General features: G+C 50.0%; 1 protein-coding gene across 4 annotated transcripts in view; it reads right to left on the reverse strand.

Moving 5' to 3' along the window:
- The window catches only part of LRRC3B (leucine rich repeat containing 3B), a 94,470-nt gene extending 69,662 nt beyond the window's left edge, over positions 1-24,808 (reverse strand). Inside the window, exon 1 of one of the 4 annotated variants that reach the window (XM_015104649.4) lies at positions 24,257-24,808. The gene's annotated coding sequence lies outside the window, so the exon portion shown is untranslated. Of the gene's footprint in view, positions 1-19,791; positions 22,810-23,595; positions 23,694-24,256 lie in introns of those variants that run through there. The other 3 variants (XM_042241487.2, XM_042241488.2, XM_060407098.1) reach the window with 3 other exon arrangements.
- Between the last annotated feature and the right edge of the window lie 1,887 nt (positions 24,809-26,695).

Here is a 26,695-nt window from a genome sequence, read left to right on the forward strand (position 1 = left end):
ACCCCACTCCAGTCCTCTTGCCTGGAAAATCCCATGGACAGAGGAGCCTGGTAGGCTGCAGTCCATGGGGTCGCGAAGAGTCGGACACGACTGAGCGATTTCACTTCCACTTTTTACTTTCCTGCATTGGAGAAGGAAATGGCAACCCACTCCAGTGTTCTTGCCTGGAGAATCCCAGGGACGGGGAAGCCTGGTGGGCTGACGCCTATGGGGTCGCACAGAGTCGGACACACTGAAGTGACTTAGCATTAGCATTATTGACTAATAAGCAATTGGTTTCCAAATCTCCCCAAGTGTCCTAACGTTCTTTATAGCATCTCATTTTTGATGCAGAGCCAACCACGAGTCACACGTCATGTTTAGCTGCCATTCCTCTTTAGCCTCCGTACTCTAGAATGGCTACCCAGCTACGCCTTTTTTGGGGGGTGTGTGTTTTTTGAGGGGGGGGGCTGGTGTTTTATGACAAGACATTTTTGTACACTAGAAGGGCCGGTTGTTTTATAAAATTTCCCTTCATTTTAAGTTGCCTGATTTTTCTCCTCTAGTTAAATCCAGGTTAAAGTCTAATGTTTTAAGTACCTAACATGACCAGTATAAAGTAGATATAAAAACTCAGGTCCCCAGAGGAATTCCCTGGCTGTTCGGTGGTTAGGACTCCATGCTTTGACTACTGAGTGCCTGAGTTCAGCCCCCAGTCAGGAAGCTAAGATCCCACAAGAGTCATAGGATGGCCAAAGAAAACAAAACGAGGTTCCCCAAAAGGAATTTTTAGGCTGAAATACCAAACCTATGATGAATAACACTTCCAACTTAAGTATCAGAGTCAAGGATCCCCTGATAAGACTGTCTCCTTCTCTGAATTGTTAAAAGGCTCATTAAGGCAATTTAGTGTCCCCACAAATCACTCATATCGTGCCATCGAGAATTTTGCTACTAATACATCCAGTTTTACCGTACTAGCGTTTATGTTATCTTTTTAAAACTTCAGTTTGTTTATTTAAACTGTTTCTTATCCTAAGAAATGATGCCAATATAAACAGTTTTGCCATTCTTGCTCTATCAAAGTGTACATAAATACCAAAAAAAAAAAAAAAGTGCACATCTAAAACACATCTACACCGTCCATTGTACACTGGGGAGATACGGACCAGAGTGGGGTCAAACAGCTCTGTGAGCACTCGTGGGCATGTGTGAGCACTCGTGGGCGTGTGTGAGCACTCGTGGGCATGTGTGAGCACTCGTGGGCGTGTGTGAGCACTCGTGGGTGTGTGTGAGCACTCGTGGGCGTGTGTGAGCACTCGTGGGCGTGTGTGAGCACTCGTGGGTGTGTGTGAGCACTCGTGGGCATGTGTGAGCACTCGTGGGCGTGTGTGAGCACTCGTGGGTGTGTGTGAGCACTCGTGGGCGTGTGTGGACACAGCACAAAAAGCTCTTTCAAATACCAAGGAAATAAGAAGACGCCAAGGTTGCCAGGCCAAGCTGGGGGTCACATTCAAACACGACAAGACCTGCCGCTCCTCAGAGACAGCTGCTGTCCCTCGACACTGGACGGATGGCCTCTCCGTTCATTTCCCAACCTCTCAGCAGGCAAGGCTGAAACCGGGGCTGGGAAAACACTGCTTGCACAAACGCTGACACCGATGGAGCCGCTGTGTCCTCTGGAAGATGACTCTGCTGTGTAAAACACCTGGACTGGATCACACGACTTTTGCGGTTTCACCCTCTACCTTTCCCAGACTGAGACCCAGACATGCTTGGTGCTGTCCAGCGCCACACTGGGAGTTGCTGGTGAATCAGGACCTTCATCCACAAATTCAGATGCCCGGGGCAGTTCATTCCACCCCTTGGAATTCCCCATGCTAAGAACACACAGCTATTTACATGTAAAACCACCCACACACACACCATATACACACATAAAACCATATTTATATACACGTATACAACACACGTATACACATGCATACTTACATTATGTGAAACCATGTCCCTGCTTCCTGCATGCCTCCTGAACACCTTTCACCACCACCGTGTCCCAGAGAGAAGGGCATTCTCCAAACCTCCCCTCCTCCCCACTGTGTTTGCTACTCACCAAACAACCATCTCTGCCTGTAACCCTGTTTCCGTGAACCACACAACCAGCCTAGAACGCTTTCAGGATCTCTGCCCATTCAATATGCCTGCCAGTGTGTCATTATACCACTAATATTTGTTGTTGTTTACTCGTTAAGTCATGTCCGACTCTTGTGACCCCATGGACCATAGCCCACCAGGCGCCTCTGTCCATGGGATTTTCCAGGGAAGAATACTGGAGTGGGGTGCCATTCCCTTCTCCAGGGGATCTTCCTGCCCCAGGGGTTGAACCCACATCTCCTCATAGGTAGGTGGATTCTTTACCACTGAGCCCCAGGGAAGCCCTGATCAGACTACAGAAGGCAGCTTTAGACCCTCAGACAATAGGGCTGGGCCTGCCGCTTCCTTTCTCCCACCTTCTATGACCCTGTGACCTAGAGGCCTGGCCAGCTCGGGGCTGGGTACCAGTGGCTGGTGGATCTCCACTGAACCAGGACACCCTCAGGGCCTCTCCCCTCCTTCATCCCCACATCAGCTGGTTCATTCTGTGGCGTCTGTCTCCTTGACCTCTCTCCCCAGTACCCCTCTTCTCATCCCCAGTGATACCCCTTGAGGCAGGCCCTCACCTCCCTACACACTGTTACGGGGTCTCCTTCGGAGTGTCCTGGTCACACTGCCTGCTCACCAGTGGCTGTGTGGTCCGTGGGCCCCCAGGACCCTTCCCAGGGATGAAGGGGGATGAGACTCTCCATACTCCTGCAGACATGACCTGACTGTGGATATGATGCAGACTGTTTCCATAATACTACAGACACGATCCATCTTTTCTGCTCTTCCTCTGTCACAAGTGGATTGTGGGGTTTTCCCAAGGCTGTCCACCACGGGCTCTCACAGCAGTGAATCAGGAGCAAGTGGAGGAACCAGATATTCACATGGTGTGCAGAAACCTAAAACGAAACCACTGTCCTTGCAGAATTTTTGTTTCGGAAAATAAATTCTTTTTCATAAAGAATTGTTTTTATGCTAATATATAATGTTCTTATTGTTGTTAGTTTTAATTCATTAGTTCAGTTCAGTTCAGTCGCTCAGTCATGTCCGACTCTTTTGCGACCCCATGAATTGCAGCACGCCAGGCCTCCCTGTCTATCACCATCTCCCAGAGTTCACTCAGACTCATGTCCATTGAGTCAGTGATGCCATCCAGCCATCTCATCCTCTGTCGTCCCCTTCTCCTCCTGCCCCCAATCCTTCCCAGCATCAGAGTCTTTTCCAATGAGTCAACTCTTCGCATGAGGTGGCCAAAGTACTGGAGTTTCAGCTTTAGCATCAGTCCTTCGAAAGAAATCCCAGGGCTGATCTCCTTCAGAATGGACTGGTTGGATCTCCTTGCAGTCCAAGGGACTCTCAAGAGTCTTCTCCAACACCACAGTTCAAAAGCATCAATTCTTCGGCGCTCTGCCTTCTTCACAGTCCAACTCTCACATCCATACATGACTACAGGAAAAACCATAGCCTTGACTAGATGGATCTTAGTCAGCAAAGTAATGTCTCTGCTTTTGAATATATTATCTAGGTTGGTCATAACTTTTCTTCCAAGGAGTAAGCGTCTTTTAATTTCATGGCTGCAGTCACCATCTGCAGTGATTTTGGAGCCCCAAAAATAAAGTCTGACACTGTTTCCACTGTTTCCCCATCTATTTCCCATAAAGTGATGGTAATCATTTCTAAAACTTCTCGGTTTTAATTTCTAATTTACAGTATTCAGTAAATATGGACAACATAATCCATGTAAACAAAACCTCTTTGAGATCCTCCATCAGAGTTGAGAGTCCAAAAGGTTTCTGATGCCAGAATGTTTGAGAACCACTGCCTGAGGTATTTTCTTAAAGAACATTCGTTTATCATGCTATTCCTGCAAGGTATGAGCCGTTGCTACCCAGAGGTAAAGTCCTTGTGAATTTAGCAGGGCCTTGAAAACTAAGATCATGGTATCTGGTCCCATCGCTTCATGGCAAATAGATGGGGAAACAATGGAAACAATGAGAGACTTTATTTGGGGGGGGGGGCTCCAAAATCACTGCAGATTGTGACTGCAGCCATGAAAAGACACTTGCTGCTTGGAAGAAAAGTTATGACCAACCTAAACAGCATATTAAAAAACAGAGACATTACTTTGCCAACAAAGGTCCATCTAGTCAAAGCTATGGTTTTTCCAGTAGTCATGTATAGATGTGAGAGCTGGATCATAAACAAAGCTGGTGCTTTTGAACTGTGGTGTTGGAGAAGACTCTTGAGAGTCCCTTGGACTGCAAGGAGATCGAAGCAATCCATCCTAAAGGAAATCAGTCCTGAATATTCATTGGAAGGACTGATGCTGAAGCTGAAACTCTAATACTTTGGCCACCTGATGCAAAGAGCTGACTCATTTGAAAAGACCCTGATTCTGGGAAAGATTGAAGGCAGGAGAAGGGGACGACTGAGGATGAGATGGTTCGATGGCATCACCAACTCAATGAACATGAGTTTGAGTAAGCTCCGGGAGTTGGTGATGGACAGGGAGGCCTGGCATGCTGCAGTCCGTGGGGTCGCAAAGAGTCAGACACGGCTGAGCGACCGAACTGATTGACTGAGGCTGGACATCCCACCCACGGCCGACTTCCTTCCTCCATGGAGCCACCCCCACACAGGTGTCCTAAGCCAGCTGCAGTGGTTTTGTGTTGTGTTGACTTTGCTTCGTTTGCCCATGTTCTCCGGAGTTCCCTAGCCTGGGGGATGCGAGTGAAGACTGGCCACGGCAGAAATCCGTGTGAACCCCGGCAGCGGAAGTGAAGCCACAGCATCAGACTGGATGGCCCCGTGGCAGCTCCCGGGCGGAGGCTCCCCCGGTGCTGAGCGTGGAGGTGGCCCATGGTTCTGAGTGTGCGTGTTCAGCTCCTCCAGCTTCTCCCACGGGCAGGGGCTCCAGTTCGTTCTCCCAGGCTCTGGTGGCCCTTGCTTCCCTCACCTCAGGTTTCCCCCTCTGAGCCCTGCTGACCTACAGCAACTTCAGGCCCATCACCAGGAGGCGCTGTGCTTTCTGGAGGTCTCACTGGCTCCCTCCCTGGGCCCTGCACGGTGGCTCTCCTCTGCTCCCTCCCGTGCCCTTGTGGACATTGGCATGCTGAGCTTCTCCCAGGACTCCGTGAGGCCTGATTTCTGCGATGAATGCATTAGGCCACGTCATTTGCCATGGCCCAGCTCCCCTTCCCACTTTCTAATTCATACTGAGTCATCAGGGTGCCCCTTTCCTTCATCTGATGGAAAACCCCCAATGGTAGCTTTCCTCAATTAATTCTGCGTCTGAGCCAGGCTCCCGGGACCTGGGACCCTTTGCTGCAGTGCTTGCCACCTGGAAAATCTCCTCCAGCAACAAAATACAAAGGAACCATCAGAGACTAAAAACTGCCTGCATGAGCAGTTGGGGCAAATTATGGACAACAAGGTACACAGAGACCACGAACCCAAGTGCCACTTGTGAAGGGCTGGGGACAGGAACGAAAGCAGGGCACTGCGCATTGCCCCCTGCACTCAGTACCACCCAGGGATGGTCAAACCACCTAAGTCACCCCTCCAGCCCGACCCTTGGATCCACCCCTGCTCTCACCCTGTAGAAGGAACCAGCTCACCCTTGTCACGGAGTGAGCAAATGAAGCTGTTACTTGTTTTCACTCCCCTCTATGCAGCAGGGACCCCCATAAAGCCTTGCCTGAATTTCTTGTCTGGCCTCTGATCAATTTTTATTGACTGAGGAGGCCAAGAACCCTGGTTGGTAACAGGTCCTGAAGCCCTTTTGAAGCCATCCTCATCAACTCACAGCCCAGGCGCATATGCGTGACTTTCTCCCTGGCGTCCAGCACGTTTATGTAGCACTCCACCTGAATTCCTCTGTGACCGCAGTTTTCCACAGATCTGTCTCTCCCCTCCGTGTCTGCAAGCTCTCTACAGTCAGAGACAGGATCTCATGGTCTGTATTTTTCTTTCCTCAGTCCCTGGAACAAACGCATATTCGTGAAATAACCCTGAGACAGGGGAGGTGGAATAAAAATGGCGTATGTGTTTCTAAAGGTCAGACATGAGGGGAAAGGCTGAGTGAGAAAAGCTGGAACTGAAGAAGTCCATATTTCTAAGCAGGAGGGTCTGTATAAGGTTTAGTAGGCATAAGGATGACTTAGGGAGCTTGTTCAAAATGCAGATTCCTAGTGCCACACTTCCAAATATTCTGATTTAGCTGGTTTGGAGCAGGGCCTACAACTCTTCAGTTTAAGGAGACACAAGGGCTCCTGAGGAAGAGGGTCCTCAGAGCACACCTCTGAACCACCAGCAAAAAGAATACAGCGGTGGGAAGGATGCTAAGGTCAGCAGTTCTTGGACGAAGCTGTTCTGAATCACTTGGTGGGCGAAGGTAGGGAGAGCGAGGAAGACTTGATAAAAATGCAGTTTCCTGGGCTCCACCCAATTTCTCAGAATCAGAATCAGAGGTACCTCGACAGACAGAGGCATCAGGGCATAGAGTCAGGAACTAGACTCTCAGTCTTGAGACCCTGCGGCAGAGGTCTCCCTGGCACCTGCCCCACCCCTGAACCTTCCTCCTAGGAAGCACAGGGTACAGGCGTGGGTTGTCCCCAGATGTAGGTGACCACTAGTCTCCTTTGGTTACAAGAGAGATCCTAGAAAAATGATCAGGAGCTTTTGGAAAAATACTAGATTAAGAAAAAGATGAATAGAACAGATTCACAGAAAGAGCAAAGAATCGGAAGGACAAGGCTCTCTCTGTAGTTTTCCCACCAAGTTTTCCCTGTGGGCTCTGTGTCTAGGGACCCCTCTCCAACGGTGCTCCGTATAATCTGGATCTGCAGCATCTAGTATGGTAACCAGCTTCCAGCGCTTGAAATGGCAAGACTGAGAAGCCAAAGGCTGAATTTCAATTGTGATTTATTTAAAACTCAAAAACTAATACCTATTCAGTTATTGGAAGATGTTTAGGTATATTTGAAACAACTTGGATATGCAAATCTGGTTTTCAACAGTACATTTTATGAAATGTAAATGTAGGTCAAATAAGTCTGATGAAAATTCAGTGTCCAAAATGCAATGGGCTGCGGGGTATAAAATACACATGAAATTTCAAAGACTCGGTGTGAAAAATGTTTAATACATTTTAATTTGGTTTTATGTTTAAATGATAATTTTGGAGATATTGGGTTTAAGTGAAATAAATTATTAAAACTAATTTCACCTTTTTCTTTTCAGATGTGGAGTGTAGCTACTGGGAAGCTGAAATTAAGTAAGTAGCTAGCATTATGTTCATATTGGACGGTTCAGTGCAGTCAAGATTGTGTAAACTGTGACCCCAAATGTTGTCACTGAATATTTTTAAACCATCTTGGAACATTACTGTATAGAGAGAAAGGCTTGTATAAAGTTGTCATTCCAGAGGACCACAGACTGAAATCCAAAGATGCTACCATTTTGGAAACTCAATCTTTTCTGGATCTCACCTCTACCCCACCTCCACCCATGATGGAGCAGCCTTCAGGGAAGCTGACAAGTCCCTTCGGAAAAGAAGCCTTGGGATTTTCAACTCGCAGTCTGGCGTCTACACACCTTGAGCACCCTCTACCTCCAGCAGCATTCCTTTCAAATGACTTTGGCTTATTTTAAACCAGCCCAAATAGTTCAAGAACTAGCATTGATAAGAATATTCAAAATATTATACTACTGGCTCTCAAAGAAGACGCAACACTATTTTAAATAAAATCAATGGCATCTCTTTCCAAAGGGACCAGTTACAAGGCCAACCACTCCTTAGGTTAAATTCTGGCATGTTTGCTAAATAAACTACCAACAGAAAACGACATTCTTTTAAAAATTCCTTCTAACAGGTCTCATCCATCCGAAAACTGCTGTGTTTGTTATCAGGTGTTTACTCACACCTTGAGACAGAGGTTTCTCACTCAGGGTCCACCCAGCACTCCTCAATATTACAGCTGTGGCTAGAAGAAAAGGGATCCACAATCGTGGAAGGTCTTTCGGATTTTTTTTTTTTCTCCACTGATTTCCAGCTGAAATTTAGCATATCCTTCAAATTTCTGGGCTTCCCTAATAGCTCAGCTGGTAAAGAATCTGCCTGCAATGTGGGAGACCTGGGTTCGATCCCTAGGTTGGGAAGATCCCCTGGAGAAGGGAAGAGCTACCCACTCCAGTATTCTGGCCTGGAGAATTCCATGGAGTGTATAGTCAATGGGTCACAAAAAGTTGGAAATGACTGAGTGACTTTCACATCACCTTACTTCAAATTTCAAGGCAAGCAACAAACTACATTACTATTATCAGGACCTATGATATCAGCAATAAAAATCACAGCTTTTTTTTTCTCATCACAACACAATTATTTCAGAAATCCTGAAATATGATTTATGCACATCATAACTTTATGGTAGTTAATTCTTCGTGACTATAGCACCTCATGGGCTTCCCAGGTGGCGCTAGTGGTGAAGAACCCACTTGCCAGTGCAGGAGACTTGAGAGATGTGGGTTAGATCCCTGGGTCGGAAAGATCCCCTGGAGAAAAGCATGATGACACATTCCAGTTTTCTCGCCTGGAGAATGTCATGGACAGAGGAGCCTGGCGAGCAACACTCCACAGGGCTACAAAGAGTCGGGCACGCCTGAAGCGACCCAGCATGCACACGTGCATAGCACCTCATAACACAGAGGCAACTCTTGGTCAATTTCTAATCTGGTCATTGTGGATAAGGTTCATTTTCCACCTGGCGATCCAGTCACGGAACATGCTTTATGGTCTTACCTGTCTACACTTGCTTGTCCTTCATGGATGCACGGGAAGAAATCAGCTATTTAAATTATTTGTTAGAGTTTTGCAAAAATGAGAATTTGTAACTCTTTATAAGTTAGCATTGTTTCTTGCAATATGATAGGTGAGTCAGCTACAAGTCTTTACCAGGCAAATTCAAACACATCTGATGGTTAAGCTAACTATTAAAGTGTGTTATTTAAAGTAATTTTTAAAATATGGTGACAGATTGGGCAGCAATATAGACCATGCATAAGGTTGTAAGTTCTGTGAAAATCAGTTTGTTTCTGTATTTTTTTTTGTTCTTAGTAATTCTAAATACCTTTTACATTTTGACTTTTTTTACATTTTATTTAAACAAATAAAATTATTAATGTTAACATTAATATTTATTAGTATTTTAAATTTTATTTAAACAAAATAAAATGTAAAAAAAAAATAGTAAGTGATACATAGCTTTCACTAGACAGCCAAAAGAATACATAGCAGGAAAAAAAGTTAAAACCCCCTTAACCAAGACTTACAGGACTCCAGTACCCCATGTGTTTTTAACTCAGGGCACCTGCTTCTGGGAGAATCCACAGTGTTACCTAGCGCCCATCAGGATCATCCTCACACTGCCTTCTCGGCCCACAAATGAGTAGCAGGAAGTCTCTCTGTATTTCAGTCCCTATTCCTGCCAGCACACAGCAAAGGCAGAGAAAGGAACGTGGCTGTATACAGAAGCGATGGTGCACAGCTTCACCTGAGAAAGCCCTGGAAGCTGACGATGACTGAGAGATTTTGGAACCTGTGGAGCAAACAGTAACTTCCTAGTAATTCAGTAAAATGCCATTAATTGTTCTTAGAAACCAGCTGGCTCTTCCACCCTCAATATGAAAAGTGAATTAAAATTTTACCTGTTATTTCTGAAGCTACTTCCCTTCATCGGTTGAGTACAACATGAATGTATATTTAGAAGCAGTACAGCACCTTCCAATTCAAAAGAAAGTTGAGTGGGACTTCCACAGTCAAACCAGGCTGGGCAGAAGAAAGCGATGCATGCTGGAAACCCACATTTCTCAGCTGTGTTGTCCCAACATTTAGAAACACCCCTGGCTTAAAAACGATGGTGTTGCTTTTAGAAATTTTATTCTTCTTTTTTTTTAAACACCAAAACCAAGATTCAGCCTACAATTCAACATTGTCAATACATAGTCTTCATTACACAACTGACACGCCAACTGTTACCTAAGCACGTCAGACTCTTCCAATCCCACACCCACACACTGTGAACTCATCTGCACCCAGATATGAATAAAGATGAAGAGCGTCTTGAGGAGCTAGCATCTCCATTCTCAAGTGGCAAAAGCCGTGGAGCAAAGTCCTCCTAGCGTCTGAGGGAATCTCCCGGAGGAACAAGAAAGACCCCAAGAGCCATCGTGTTCTCAGAAAAAATTCACATCCTTCTATGACAATCTGCCCACTGGGTATTTACAGTGAAAAAGGACCTTGGAAGTCCTTTCCAATTTTGAGGTCCTAAAATGATCTTTCTTTGTTACTTGACTAAACTAAAGGTAATGATGTGTTGGTAGGTCAGCAGCTTAACTCAGCATTTTCTTATGGAGAATCGGTCCAGGAGACCTTGTGTGGGGTGAACAAGGAAACAACTCAGACTACTCACAGCTTCTTCTCTACAAGAATTATTTTTCCTTCATCTCCAAAACCACAATTGCAGGAAATTTCCAACACTCAAATGACCTGTTTTCCAAATGTTCGTTTATCAACTGAACGTCTCCCGCTTCATTCAGCAGTGTTCATTCATTCTTTCATTCGACAAGAAGTTACTGCATGCCTACTAAGCGCCAAGCTGGCAGTGAGCAGGAGATACCATGCTATGAAGAAGGCACATCTTTTCCCAGAGATGTTTCACAAAGTGGCTAGGTACCAGGCTAATCTATAGCAACCTCCTACCATAGACTGGGTTGCAACAGGAATTTTGTTTCTCCCAGTTTTGGCGACTGGAAGTCCAAGATCACATGCCAGCATGGGCAGTGTCTGGTGAGGGCCCTCTCCTTGGGTCACAGAAGACCCTGTTCTTCCTGTATGCTCACGTGGCCCTTCCTGGGTGTATGTCCGTGGAAAGAGAGGAAGCGAACTCTCACTGTCTGGCCCCATCCTCCTGACCTCTCGCAACCTTAATCACCACCCAGAGGTCCCATCTCCAAACAACATCACATTAGGGGTTGTGGCTCCAACATCTCCTTCACAGTAAATATGCTATTTGACCCATAATGTTAATTTCTATAGACCTAAGTGTTTCGTAGGGCTTCCCAGGTGATGCTGGTGGTAAAGAACCCGCTTGCCCATGCAGGAGATGTAAGAGATGCGACTGGAGTGGGTTGCCATTGCCTTTTCCAATGCATGAGAGTGAAAAGTGAAAGGGAAGTCACTCAGTCGTGTCCGACTCTTAGCGACCCCATGGACTGCCACCCACCAGGCTCCTTTGTCCATGGGATTTTCCAGGCAAGAGTGCTGGAGTGGGGTGCCATTGCCTTCTCCGGAAGAAATGGCAACCCACTCCAATATTCCTGCCTGGAAAATCCCATGGACAGAGGAGCCTGGCAGGCTACAGTCCATGGGGTCGCAGAGTCAGACACACTGAAGCGACTTAGCATGCACACACGCATGCAAGGGTTTCATATCCACCTCGGAAGAGTAAGCCCTTGGCCTCCCGCAGAGGTTGGTGAGGAAGAGGCACCGACAGGGGGTGAGAGCCACAGTGGCATCAGACACCTCAGTCCTGAGGGCCCAGGTGGCTTAGAGCTTGGAGACTGAGGCAGACCAAGGCACAGGTCAGCTCCCGGAGTGGAGGTGGCAGTGTTCTGCAGTGGGGCCAGAATCTAGCTCTGATACAATTTTCAAAGACAGCTGTCCTGACTTCAGGGCCCACCTGCAACTCTGAAGTGTCTCCTGATCAAGTTCAATTAGGAAATGCCACGAAATTGAATATAGATAACACAGATTTGGAGTAACAACAGGATTCAAGGCATATAATCAGCCTGAAAAGAAAGTGTTAGTTGCTCAGTCGTGTCCGACTCTTTGTGATCCCATGGAGTGTAGCCCACGAGGCTCCTCTGTCCATGGAATTTTCCAGGCAAGGATACTGGAGTGGGCTGCCATGCCCTCCTCCATGGGATCTTCCTGACCCAGGGATAGAACCTGGGGCTTCCGCGTTGCAGGCAGATTCTTTACCATCTGGGACCACCAGGAAAGCCAGTTTTCACAAAGCTGCAGTGACAGAGTGCTTTTCACCAGGCCTGATGAAGTAGGCTGGGGGCCTGTCTACCTCTCTACTGTACAGAAGCCAGCATCCACCAAGCTCCCTCAGCTAGAAATAATTCTACTCTCCTCTTAAGGTATGATCATTTCCGTAAAAGCCTACGTTGCCAAAGCCAACCTGGAATCGAAAGGACTCGAAAGAGAGGAAACGGCACACGTGTAAGTGCAGATCCTGGCATGACCCCGACTGACACCTCGCAGGGCTGACTGCACCTCGAAGGAACAGTCACCACACACGGCGTGCAGGCCGCGTGCCCCCTCTTCCCCACACTCTTGAATCCAAGCAGAAGCAATGAATAGCTCTCAGCTGGATCTGTGACATCCAGCCTTTCCAAATGGCATGTCAAGCTCCTTGCGAAGTTTTTAACAGAATGGAGAAAAAACACTCCTACATTTCTCTTCCCCCATCAATCGTTAAAATTAAAAAGGCAGGTGAGGATACCCAGCAAGCTCTGGATGAATGAGATGGGATCAGGCTTGGGGGTACTGAGGGCGGGGCTCTGCCCACAGCACGCAGGGCCCCAGGCCCAACTCTAACCCGTGTCTGGTACTTTGCAAGGGCTTTTATCTCCGTAGTCCAAAAGGTTCCTCACTGCAAGGCCAGTAGGATAAGAAACAGCAGAGCCACGTGGCAGAGAACCAGAGCTCCGAGACCTTGAGGGTCTCTCACCTGTGGCCACATAGCGACTCTCGGTGTTAGCCACTCAGTCCTGTCGGACTCCTTGCGACCCCATAGACTCTAGCCCTCCAGGCTCCTCTGTCCGTGGAACTATCCAGGCTTGAATACTGGAGTGAAGCGCCATTCCCTTCCCCAGGGAATCTTCCCGACCCAGGGACTGAACCCGGGTCTCCTGCACTGATGGCAGACTCTTTACCAGCTGAACCACCAGGGATGTGACTGTCAGAACCACATTCAAAATTGGGTCCAGTGTTCAACTGCAACCTTTTCGGGGCACAGTTTGGGGATCTGGAGTCACCATCTCTTACAGGAGATTGGATACAGCCTCTGGATATGCTTTGCTTTGTTTATTTTGCTTATGTTTTAAATTGAATTAGTTCTACCATTAAACATTAGGAGCTTTTGCATGTGAATCCAGAAGTCTGCTTTTTTTTGGAAAATCCAAAGCTTAGACCTGTGCTGCTGCGGGCAACAGGAAGGCAGGGCTAAGAGGAGACCTCGAGGCACTCCGCCCATAACCCAGATATGATCAAAGCCCTACTCATCCCACCGGCTCACACTCAGCCACACAAAGCCTCACACACTGTGCTGCTCTCTCTTCGGCGCCTCTGGTCACGGGACCCTCCTTCTCCTGAGAGGCTGCCACCTGTCTTGCCAGTCACACGGGTTTTTATCATGTCCTTTTTAGATTCGCTTCAAATGCCCCTGGCTCCTTAAAGTCCATTCCGATATGCCTGGAAGAGCTAACCGGGCTTTGTTTAAGTCTCTCTGACAGTTTCCTGTGCTTGTTTTATTGGACCATACGTGCACTATTCAGTCCTTGGGTACAGAGCAAGCAATCCCCAAGGTGGTGATCGACACTAAAATCAAAGACTTACCATGCATCAGAGACTATTCAAGGTGCCTTATGCATACTAACTCACTTTAGCCTCACGACGACCAGTTATACCCATTTGATGTAGAGAAAACCGGGGTGTGTTAAATGTTAAAAGTTAGGACAGCCTCCCAGATTTCCTGACTCAACCGTTACGCAGCAGAAGAGGCAAGAGAATGGAGTCTGGCGACCTCTGGATGAGAAGGTGGATTGCATGGACACTTAGATAGAAGGAAGGGAGGGAAAGAAGAAGGGAAAGCAAGAGAGAAGGAAAGAAAGACAGATGAGCTGTCAGGAGTTGGTAACAGCAGATGGAGGCATTTTCGTGGCAGGAACTGTAGTCTTCGGGTGGGGGCAGGGGTGTGGTGTGAGCTAGTCATTTTTAACAGTAGACTCTCCGGAAAGACTGCCCTGCTTTAGAATGGCAGTCAGTTTCTGGGGTGTAGCTGGCTGACCACAGCTGACGGCAAGCTACCGTATGACCCCACCCAGTGCAGAGCTTGAGAGAAGAGGTGTGAAGCCTAACACACTTACTATCTAGTACTAAGTAGTAGGAGCACACCAGCTTGAATGCCTCAGGGTACAGAAATGGAAAATGCCAGCTGAAGACACAGGCAGGTGAGGGAGGACCCACAGAAAGCATCATAAGGATCTACTTCTTCTAGAGGCAACCCGGAGCACCTGAGCCGTTTTCAGCAGGGAAAGACGTGACACCACGGTTATGAAGGGTTAGACGCAGATGAGCACACACTTCAGGAGCTCCTCCTCTGTCTCTCCTGAGCAATGACTCTTGTTTCGAGAACAGTTATCAACCGTCCCACTCCTTCCCGGCTCCATCCCTGTCCCTGGCTTCCTCTCCTCCATCCCCTCACTGGAGTCGCAGCCCCTCGGGGTGCTGGAGAGTCTCCACCTGTCACTGCTGGATCTGTGCTACCTAAGGAAGGCGGCCCAAAGCAATGAGCCAGAACCATCTTACAGAGGGAGCCTGGTCTGGAGAGTATAAACGACACAGTGCAGACTACAGTGCTGGAAGGGGCTTTAGAAACCAGCTGGCTCCCAAACACCCCCTCACAGAGGAAGGAGAGCAAAAGGCAGTCGTCTTAGCCAGCCCAAAGACCCCGAGCTGGTAAGGTCCAAAGCTGGACCGAGAGCCAGCTGCCCCGCTCCCGGTCTAATACTCTGCTGCTGCTGAGTCACTTCAGTCATGTCCGACTCTGTGCGACCCCATAGATGGCAGCCCACCAGGCTCCGCCATCCCTGGGATTCTCCAGGCAAGAACCCTGGAGTGGGTTGCCATTTCCTTCTCCAATGCAGGAAAGTGAAAAGTGAAAGTCAAGTCGCTCAGTCGTGTCGGACTCTTCGGGACCCCATGGACTGCAGCCTACCAGGCTCCTCTGTCCATGGGATTTTCCAGGCAAGAGGACTGGAGTGGGGTGCCATTGCCTTCTCCTATCGAATAATCCACGTACACATAAAGACGATGTTTCTGAGATGCTGTGTACCCCCTGCAGAGTCAAAGGTTTTCTTAGAAGAGTCTTTTTTTTTTTCTACCGAGCTGGTTCCACTTCACCAGCTGGAACAGACAGACACAAGGCAATCTCCAGAAACAGGGACCTGCTGTCACTTCCCCCAGCACAGGACAACACGAGCCATCTGCTCAGGGAACACGCTGTGACCTCGGTCCACCTCCCTCACTCGAAGTCTTATGATCCAGTCTAAGAACTCTCCAGGTCCTGGCCTCTTCCCACAGGGCCTCCCTCCACCTGCCTGCACTGAGGCCATTTCCTGGTAAGTAAGATGGGCAGGGACAGGAAGTGAACCTTGCAAAGCCATTGTGGCAGCTCTGCTTTGGAGAAAAAAAAAAAAGAAGATTGTTGGAGAAGGTGAAACTTTCTGCTGAATTGCACCGTAGTCTAATAATTCAGCCTCGCTTCAAGTGAAATTGGCCAAGGCTTCAGGACATCTGGCCAAGGCAGCAATCGGGAACTGAAATGCAGGCCAGCGTTCACCTAGCCAGGACCCAGAGGCTGCAGCTATTCCAAGGAAGCCCATTGTCCAGTCCTTACAAAGGCTTCCTCCAGCCTGGCTGCGGCCTGCCTCGTGGCTTCTTTCAGCTAGAGTTGTTCTCCACTTCCCAAAGCCCATCAGTAGCCACCACCGTGACCCCTGGGAATAGGGCAGATAATGACAATCCCTTGGGCCAGAGAAGGGAAAACTGATCTGGGAAGAGAGACCCTGGGGAGGTGATGGCAGCTGAAAGAAAGAAAAGAAAGAAAGTGAAGCTGCTCAATCATGTCCGACTCTTTGCAACCCCATGGACTGTAGCCCACCAGGCTCCTCTGTCCATGTGATTCTCCAGGCAAGAGAACTGGAGTAGGTTGCCATTTCCTTCTCCAGGGGATCTTCCCAACCCAGGGATCGAACCCAGGTCCCCCATGTTGCAGGCAGACACTTTACCATCTGAGCCACCAGGGAAGTGGTGGATAGCAGAGGAGGGACCTTCTGTTACCATTTGCCCAGGCCCATCCCAATTCACACCCACTTTGTACAGCAACAACTAGGCTCCCTTTCTTTCTCGAAAGTACCCGATCGTCTGTGGTCACCCTAGCCACAGACTTCTCCAAGGCATCTATCAACAGAATTCCAAGAATCCATGAACTTGAATAGGACAACAGTCATGAATGTGCTTCCCAACAAGCTACAATGTAGCATTTCATTCTCCTATAAATGCAAGCCACAAACTTTAGGCGGAGTACGCTTACCAGCGACGCTGTCACCCAAACATACTAATGGGACGTTTTCCTATCATGGTTCAGGCCTGCAGTTTCCCAAGGCAGCATCACGCTCACCCAATTATTGGTCTGTGTCCGATCTTGTTACACTGATGCTAGTAGGTCACAGTGGTTTATGTAGCATGAAAAATGGTCTCAATAAGATTTGTGTTATAATCTTACGTATTGCAATGTGTACGTTGAAACGCATCATTCTAGGGTCCCTATACTTGTCAGACCGCCAAAGGGCACCATGGCATAAATAAGATTAAGAGGCTTTGGCCTGGTGTTGCAGAAGCCACCTTCGCCAAGGACAGAGGACATGGGAAAGAAATTCTGACCTCTGGGTGAGCTCTCAGCCTGCCACTAAGTTGATCCAGACCTTGAGGAATTACGCAGGCGCACCCTGACAGCTTGCGCACCTCCTCTCCAGGCCTTGAGCATTCCCATTAGTTTTCTTCATCTTCTCTTATTTTTATGCCTTTCTTTATCCGTTGGGTTTGGCTTAAACCAAGTATCTGTTCATCTTCCTCTGCTGATCGCTGGGCCCTCTTCCTTTGGGTGGTCCATTTACCCTGATGCTTGCCCCCTCCCACCCCCGTTGTCTCCTACCCCCTCCTCCAATGCTTCTCCAGGACCTCTCTCCTGGGCCTCCTGACCCAGCGGGCCCTCAGCCTTCCTTTTTTCATAGGTTTTGTAGCAGATGATTTGTGCACCAAGGGTCTGCCTACTATCTTTCACTGGGGCAGGGTATTCATTCTGTTGATAGGAAATGCTTTTGAGAAGCAACTAAAAAACAGACTGCCCACCCAAATAAATGAGTCTCAAACACTCCACGGCAGGAGATGCTATAACTCTGACAACCCAAGCTTAAATGTACTCTGTAGAAAGGATGGCAAGCATTCCTGCTTGATAATCCCTCATGACCAGATGTCTAGGGAAGGTCAGCAAGCTGGGGCCAGGATTCCTCGCAGAGCATAAATTCCCAGTGTAGCCACACAAAGGATCCTGCTTAGTCACTGCTACCCGGGTGAGCCCTCTGTATGCAGGCCTATACAAGCACTGCTTTTCTAGATCAGAACTGAGGGCAGACTCGAGGAGAAGTCAGTGACTTAAGGACCTTTGTGCTATAGCTCTGGACAAATATACAAGGGCCCTGGTGCCTTCTTCCTCCTCCCACCAGGGGAAATTTGTGTCCTGAAACAGCCATCTCCCCCAGCAAGGGACTGACTTATATGCAGACTGAAAAGTCTATCAATGATCTAAAGAAAAGAAGAAGAGGGAAAGAAGGCAGGAAAAAAGAAAAAAGGAACCGATCTAGATTTGTGTTACTCCATGCTTAAAAGTGACTCACAATATTATATTTTTTTATTTTTTATATTTGTTCCCATTTTACTTCTACTAAAAGGCACGAATCCTTTTTCAAACACTGTCTCCAATCCTTTTTTCAAAACCTGTCCCTGGACAAGTATTAATATAAAAAGCAGCTCAGAGAGTTTAGGAGAAATTGAAACCATAAATTTTATAATATCTGTTAATTTATCCTCCAAAAGAAAAAAAGTCTTTATCAGAGTGGTTCTTTTTCTGTACATGCATGCATGCTAAGTCACTTCAGTCGTGTCCAACTCTGTGCGACCCTATGGACTGTAGCCCACCAGGCTCTTCTGTCCATGGGAGTCTCCAGGTAGGATTACTGGAGTGGGTTGCCAGGCCCTCCTCCAGGAGATCTTCCCAACCCAGGGATCGAACCTGCGTCTCTTAAGTCTCCTGCATTGGCAGGTGGGTTCTTTACCACTGGCAACACCTGGGAAGCCCTTTTCAATATTTAATTCATATTTTTTTTTAAATTTAAATATTATACAGTCCTTACCCTTAACTTACTGACTTTGGGAAAATAGAGTCCAAACTTGTCGGGTATGGAGAAGGCTGCAGACTTCATTCTTACCTCAAATGGCCATCTCCTCATGTTGTGATGCATTAATTCACCAAGCTTTTACAAAGCACAGATAGGTATATACCAGTATGTCAGACCTAAGAGCTGCCGTTATGGCTCCCAACCACTTGTAGGATAAAGCTCATCACGCCACAATCTGAAGATATTTAGATTATTTAAATCTAAATAATCTGTGGATTATTTAAATCTAGATTAAGATATTATATTTTTATTTAAAATAAAGCCAACGAAGAAATAGCTTCTCAGGTTCTACCTGGCTATATTTTCTTTTCCTTATTTTCCCCCGTCATCACCTTCACATTCCACAGATCCTTATTATTCGGATTCTCTTGCTAATAAAAACAGGTCAAATTCAGATGCTGTGGTTCTTGATTCTCTTATTTTTAACTATCTCACCAACACTGAGAATTTTAATTCTTACTATGTATTGTGTAAAAATAGTTACTCGTTGTGTTCCAAGTAAAAAGGTTCATGTGTTTCATGACCTCTTCCCAGAGCATATTGCTCAATAATAATAGTTATTCTGTCAACAAACTTGTGTTTATATGGTTTAAGATAACTATACCCCCAATGAGCTGTCCCTGTAGAAGCGCTGTGTGGGCCTCGGGCAGTGAGTGCGTGAGTTAGCAGAGGGGATGTGGACCACATACGCGGGACAAAGAGACAAGGAACTCCCCTGGCACGCCTGAAAAGCGAGGAACTGGAAACCAGGATGTCCGCCCAGGGGTGAGCAGCGTCTGCCTCCTGTGGTTCCTGAAAGAGACCCCTTCTCTGGGAGGCTGTCGCGCCTGATTTCAATGCCACTGCTCCAACACTGCGGGAATCCAGCTACAGCAGCTGCCCCTCCTTCAGAAGATCACCCTTCTGGGATGATTTGAGGTTCAGGGCGCTCCCTGCGGACATCGCGGCATACTTTTCCCTACTTATAGTAAAAACAATATGTGTTTCTAATGAACTCTCTAGAAAGCGAATGCTTCCCTTGAGGTAACAGCGGACTCTGGGATTCAGATCAGTCAGACCAGCCCTAAGGGCGGACTGAGGAGATGGGCAGGAGGGAAGGCCGGAAGGACAGCATCGGGCAGGGCCCACCAAAGCCCTCTGTCTCCGAAGCCTCTGTCCATCCCCCCACCCCTGCCTCACCCCCACATGGCTGTCCTTGCTGCCCAAGGGCCTCCACCCTGGCTTGTCACAGCAACGGGGGGTGCAAAGCTGGTTCCAGGGGACATAAAAGGCACCAAATCTCCACCATCTGCCTGCAACTCTTACCTCCCCCGCCTCAGTGTGACTCTGAGAAACAGGCTTTCCCAATTTCCTCTCTGTTTACTTTTTGTTGATTCAGCTCCAGGGGAAGAGCATCTTGATACTGTAGCTGCAGGGGAGAAGACAGGGGATGTTCTTAGGAATCAGAATTCTGTCCTACAAGAACACCGAGGGGCATAAGGAATGCCCAAACTGCTAGAGAAAGTCCCCTTTGTTAAAAGGGCTCAGTGAGTGAGACATGGCAAAGAATAATTTCCCATTTCTGAGCCCCAAGTATGTCTATTTCTGAGCCCCAGATATGTCCACCAGAAAGATGTGGTTTTTGCCTCAAGTTGACAGCAGCCTAAAGTTTAGGATCAGAAATCAGAAACCAATGATCAGAAATCCAAGAGGAATAATACCAAATCGCTTCATAGGACGCAAAAGGATTTTTCCCTCTGAGGTCCGACATTTTCTCTTATTTTCACAAATACCAGCGGGTGGGGGAAGACATACCCACTCCACTGGACAGAAGGACCTGGCTAAAATGACTGAGAATGCCTTTAATTTTCTTTAGAATTATTGAAAAGGCTGCACAGTTAGTCTTTTACCAGAAGATTTATAAATGGTCTACTGCATTTTTGGCAAAAGACATACATTTGTGGTGGTTTAACCACTCTACAATCGTGGCTTTTTTCTGGTTATGCAGATGGAGGCATTTATGCCAAATTAGCGAAGAGCTGTACTTTTTAAATACAGTTTTCCCCTAATCAATTTTTCACAAATTAATTTTAAGGTGCTGAGAAACAACCGCAGTGAACCCAATGCATGCGTGCACCAACATGGGCTATTTCAACCAAGGGTCAGAAGACAGTGGTTCTAGTACTCGCGGTGCTAGAAACACACCAAAATGACCTTCATCAGGGAATATCCTTCCGCCTCTGGGCTGGGAGGGACAGATCTGAGAAGGCTCTCGCTCTGATATTCTGTGACTCAGTCATGAGAAATAGACTCTTGCAGAATCCAGTGCCTACAATTTGTGTCTCTAGATCAGACCCTGCTCACACTCATATCCCCCCTTCCGTATCTCCTCACTTTTACAAAGGGGCTTCCCAGGTGGCACTTCCCAGTGGTAAAGACCTGCCTGCCAATGCAGGAGACATAAGAGACACGGGTTCGATCCTTGGGTCTGGAAGATCCCTGGAGGAGGGCATGGCCACCCATTCCAATATTCCTGCCTGGAGAATGCCATGGGCAGAGGAGCCTGGCGGGCTACAGTCCATGGGGTCGCAAAGAGGCAGACATGACTGAAGCGACTTACCACGCACACTCTCCAAAAGAATCAGAAAAGAAGTCCAGTGCCGGTGGCCAACTCCCTAAATCTGCTTCAGAGCCAGGATCCCACCCTGCCGAGGTACGCCCCAAGGGACCGATCAGTGTCACAGCCCCAGGAGCCTCACAGGCCAGCATGGCACTGCCCACACGGCTCCGGGTTGAAGTAGAAGACTAGGGCCTCACCCACGTCCTGTGGCCAAAGGATCTTTGGGAACAAGTGGGGCTCAAAGCAGGGACACACCAACTGTCCTCCACCCAAAACTAACCTGTCCAGCTACTTACTGGCTGGGTGACAAGGAGCAAACCGATTACTTTCTCCACCGCTTGGTTTTCAAAATAACTCTCCTCCAGGGTTGTGAGCAGGGCTGTGCCCAGGAAACCATCAGAGCCTGGCACAGGGTAAAGGCCAGTGTGGACCATTGTCCCTGCTACCTGGCCTCTCAGAAGAGCTCCCCAGCAACCTGCACAAGCACCTTGGTGCGAATTTTAAGTCCTCCGTCAGCAGTTGGACTTTCCTGGTGGCCCAGGGGTTGAGAATCTGGCTGCCAACATGGGGGACACGGGTTCTCTCCCTGGTCCAGGAGGATTCCACATGACAGGGAACAACTGAGCCCGGCGCCGCAACTTCTGAAGCCTGAGGGCTCCAGGGACCCGGCACCTTGGGAGGGAAGCCCTGTTCTCCTGCAACTAGGAAAAGCCTGCCCGCCACAAGACCCACAGCAACCAAAGGACATGTTCCGTCTCTTTCTACAAGCAAAGCAAGGGGGCAGAACACAAACCAGGCCATAAGCATCCAGCGAGAAGCAGGTCCTGGGAGTCAAAAGCTCAATGGTGAGCTTGAGCGAGGGACTTAATTCTAGGATCCTACCTGACCAGCCGGGGAATTCGGAAGAGACCAAAGCGGGCCTGTGGGGTGTGGCTTTGGCGCTCAGAAGCTGCACCCCAGCCCGGTCCCAGGGCATCCCCTCCTCCTCCGCCCCCGACAGCTGCTTGGGGCTCTGGAGCTTGCCTTCCGGAGGCAGGGAGCGCGCGGCCACAGGGGGACTCTGGATGGAAGGGAATGACCCAACTCAGAACTCCTCCCTGAGGAGGAGTCTCTTCCAGAAGGGTCTGCAAAGCCTGGGGCCCAAAAGAGGGGTCTGCGCGGAGCTCTGCTTTCTCTTAGCTCGGATCCAGAAATGTCTGCAGGGGAACCGCAGGGACGAGACGAGGGTCCCCCTCCGCGCCTGTACGTGGGAGAGCTGCTTAGGAACGACCCGAGGGTTTCGGGGCGCTCCAGACCCAGGCAATATTCAAACCCCTCTTCTCTGCAGCCGGGAGGAAGCGACCCGGGACCGGAGTCTCAGCCAAAGGCGCCACTTTGAGAGGGGCGTGCACTCCTCAGAGAGGAAGGGTTAAACCAGGAGCTGCCAGGCCTTTGATAGCCTAGAGAGTTCCCCAACGGCCTCCGCGGGGCCGCGGGGTGAGGGGGGCTCCCCTTCTTCACAGCACTCTAGGGACCCTCCTCCCAGTGGCCTTCCCCACCAGATTGCTGGATGCCAAAGAGGAAAGGGGCTCGCCTTCCCTCATCCACCAAGACGTCTGAAACAGCCCAGAGGGTCTACCTGGGAGCAGAGAGGTGGACCGAGTTCCCTCTGCCCGGGGCCCCGGGTCTAGGAGCCAGGCCTCCCCTCCCCGGAGGCCCGCACCCCCTCGCCCCGCGCCCCGCCTTTCGCCGCATCCCCTCAGGGATCAGTGCTCCAGAGCCGCCCGGGGGGCTCGGGGCTCCCCGGGTCGCTTGCTCCGCCCAGGGGGGAGGCGCGAGAGGCGGGGGAGGGGGCTGGCGCTGCAGCCGCGGCCCCTGCGCCGTCCTCCCACTGCCTGGGACCCGGGTCTCCAAGCCCAGGCGCCGGGGACACTCCCCAAGCAGCACACAAGCCCCCCCCCCCCCCCCGGAGTCCCGGAATCCCCTTCCCACCCCGCGGCTGCGGAAACACCCCGAACTCCCAGGCGCCGGGCTGGAGGGTGGGCGTGGGCCGGCCGGCAGGGCTGCAGAAGGGGAAAGGTGCAGCCGCGGGTGCTGGGGAACAGGGGACGCGGGGTCCTCCTGGAGCTGGGAAAGCGCTCCCTCCCCCCCCCCCCCACCCCGACCACTCAGTCACCGCCCAAGACGCCAACGGACACGGTCTGTTCCACCCGGAGACGGAGATCGCCCCAGTCCAGGCATCCAGAAGCCGGCCTTCCCACGCCCCCCACCCCCGGGCCCAGCATTCGGCGGCTGGGATCGGCCCCCCGGCGCTTCCCCGGATACCTGCCCCCTCCCCCAGCCGTATTTACACACCGAGTCGGTGCCCTCCACACTCAGATTCCCAGAAGACGGCTGGGGAGCCGGCCCCTCGCCCACTTGAGCCGAGCTTTTGGTCTCCCCTCAACCCGATCTGTCTCCACCTCCAGCTTCCTCCCACCGCCCCCCCAACACCCCGCCGGCCACCTTTGCCCCCCCCCAAAACCACTTACTTCACCCACCCGGATCTGCACTTGCCTTCCCACGGCGCACAGCCGCAAACCACTCCGAGGGTTTCATGACCGAGTTGGGGGTGGCACACGGGAGAACCGACCGACTCCCGCCGCGCCGGACGGAGCCCCGGGGCGGGGGAGAAGCCTCCCCCCCCCCCGCCACGTCCCACCGATTCTATTTCACCCTCTCTGCTCCTACTCAACCCCTACAGGCAGGATGAGCACCTCTGGGTCCCAGACCCTGGCCCCTCTGCAGGAAGCGAAAAGTCGACTGGCAAGAACACACAGAGAAATAGACAGATGCCTCCGGCGAGGCGGGGGGTGGGGGGGGGGATGGGGGAAGGGCGCGAGCGAGAACTAGCTGTGCAACTTGCGCGCACTGGCTGAGCGCCGCGCAGCGAGGGGGCACAAAAGTTTGCAGACTGTGGCACTGCAGCCAGCGGCACGCGAGCAAAGAGGGTCGACACCCCTCACCTCCCGCCACTCGCCAGGAAGGGGGTCTCTCCAAGGATCTGCGCCGGGGAGCCTGGGGGTTGGACACGGCTCAGAAATGGGGTGATGATGGTTCTTCTCTACGGGTTCCGGAGAGGGACGGCCTAGGTACCCGGGCAGAGGGGCCAACGCGGCGCTGGGCGAAAAGCAACAGGCGGCTACACCTTACCTTGCGCCAGTCCGCGGCCGGGGCGGCTGCTCCATCCTCGCAGCGCACGGAGGAGGCGTTGGGTGCGTCTGCGGGGTGGCGTGCGCGCTGCCAGACCCGCAGCAGCCGCCGTCCCCGCCCGACTGCCCGCCGGGCTGCCTGCCTCGGACCGGGCCGGTTCTCCCGCGGCGGCGGCGGCGGCAGCGGCGTTGGTGCGCGGGACGCGGGCGGTGAGTGGCTGGGCCGCCGTCCCCCGGCGCCTCGGCAGGGAGAGGGCGCGGCCCCCGGGGGCGCGAGAAGGCGCTGCCGGGCTCCCGCTGCAGCGGCGGCCGCTGCAGACCCGGCGCCGGGCCCGGAGCCTCGCTGGAGGGAGCAGACAAAGCGCCGCCCGCCCAGAAGCGATCGGCTCGGTCGCTAGAGGGGAATCGCCTCCAAAGCCCGGCCGGGGAGGAGGGAGTGGGAGGAGGAGGCGGCGGCTGGGGACGGCCAGAGCAGCAGGGGACGAGCGCGACAGCCCGAGCCCAGCCTCGGCGGCGCGGGCGCTGCCCTCCCGCCTGCCGGGCGGGGGTCCGCGAGGGAGCGAGGGGGCGGGGGCTGAGCGACGGCCGCAGGAGCCGCGGAGCTGGGGCGCGAGCGCTCGCTCGGTGCGCCGCCCTCGCCCCCCTCTCTCACACCTCCTGGCATAGCTCCACGCTCAGCATGCTACGGCCCGATCCTTTCTCCTCTGTTTTTTCTAACTCTCGAGATCAGAACCGAATTTAGCTGGCCGGAGCAACACAACGTGGGGATATGGGTGGATGAACCTCTAAATGGGAAGAAAGGAGGATGCTTGAAATCCTTTCGACAGATGATGGTCCACTAGGTGCAGAGTATCGCGCTCGGCTATTTTGCCGGAAGATGATTAAGTGGGCTACCACCCCCGCCTCCCCCCTCAAGACTCCAAGACCCTGGAAAGGCCCCCTGCAGTTCCGGAAGCCCAAAGTTTTGGGCTCAGAGCCCTTCCCCCCCAGCCAGTCCAGTCAGTTTCCCAAAGCAGAAGGTGTTAGAAAATTATTTTTTTCCTTCCTCTCCCGGGGAGGACTGTGCATGTATGTGCAGCCGAAATGGAGTCTGTAAGTCCCTTAAGAAAGTGTGTGTAAGATTAAAGCGAATATCTGATTTTCATAACGGTATTGTTTCATGATGTAAATTATTTATCAGATCTATACCAAAAGGAAAAAATAAAAAATTGGGCCAGAGGACCTGGCCTCCCCAGGGTCTACAGATAGCACCTTCTTTTATAGCCCATCCTCACTCTCACCCCAGGCAGAATTAACCTTCCCTTCTCTTTGCTGTCACCGTTGTATTTGCCAATCACTTGCAGGATTTACATATATTTGTTTTATGGATTTGTTTATAGATTTCTATTGCTTCATTCACCTGTGAGTATTGTTAATTTTCTTTCTCCACTGCAACATCCAGCAATGTGTTGTGTCTAACCGGTAGGGTTCTCAAGGAAAGCTTAACCAGTGGAAGGTCAATTTCTCCTTCAAGCAGCTAAATCCCAGTGTCTCTAGAATCCCAAGGACTCAGTGATGAAATCTGTAAGAGTTTGGGTGGGACAGAAGACACAGACAGTTAAACTCACACCTCTGTGAGCTAGAAATGTACAACTGTGTACTTCATTCTTGTTTCTAAATAATCTTCTCTCACTGATCACCCCACCTCTGTCTGCAGAATTCCCAAAGGCAAAGAAAACCAAGCTGTTGCACAGCTGCATAGGGTGAGAGGTACATACCCAGCACTAACACCTAGAGCAAACCCATTCCAGGTGAGAAGGACCAGACAATTTTTATCATTTCATGACCCGTGTCCAGTCTGTTGGAAGCCTGCCAAGGTTTCCTCATTTCCAGTGTGGCTCTCTTATTCTGGATGCATCTTCGAACTGAGCAGTATTTCATTGCCGAGAGAGTTTGTGCTTTGTGGCTTAGGGATGTATTAAGTAATCCTTTATTTACTGCGCTCACTTTCTATCAACTATAGGATAGATACCCCAGATCAGGGCTGCACTATGAAAAGGGTCCATAAATGTGTAGGAGATTGGGGTGGGGGGAATGACTCCTAAGATATTTTCCAAGATGATACTATGATTAGAAAGGTTGTAGTTTGAAGTTTTGTTTATTTATTTTGTTTTGTTTTTTAGATAAAGTCACAGGTAAATATGGATGGCAGGTGTGTAATTTGGTATAGTTTTTTTCTGAAGGGAAATTTGGCATTACTATTGAAAACATAAAATATTTGCATGTCTTTGTCCTCATGACTCTATTTCTAGAAAATCATCCTCAGGAAATAATTGAGGATGTACAACAAGATTTATTCTACCAGGATGTTTATTGCTGTGTTGCTTTTACTAGTAGAATATCAAAACCGAACTCATATCTCACAAGAAAGAAATGGTGAAATAGTTTGAAAAACTATTTC

Source organism: Ovis aries, chromosome 26 (genome assembly GCF_016772045.2).
Source record: "Ovis aries strain OAR_USU_Benz2616 breed Rambouillet chromosome 26, ARS-UI_Ramb_v3.0, whole genome shotgun sequence".
NCBI classification, from domain to species: Eukaryota; Metazoa; Chordata; class Mammalia; order Artiodactyla; family Bovidae; genus Ovis; species Ovis aries.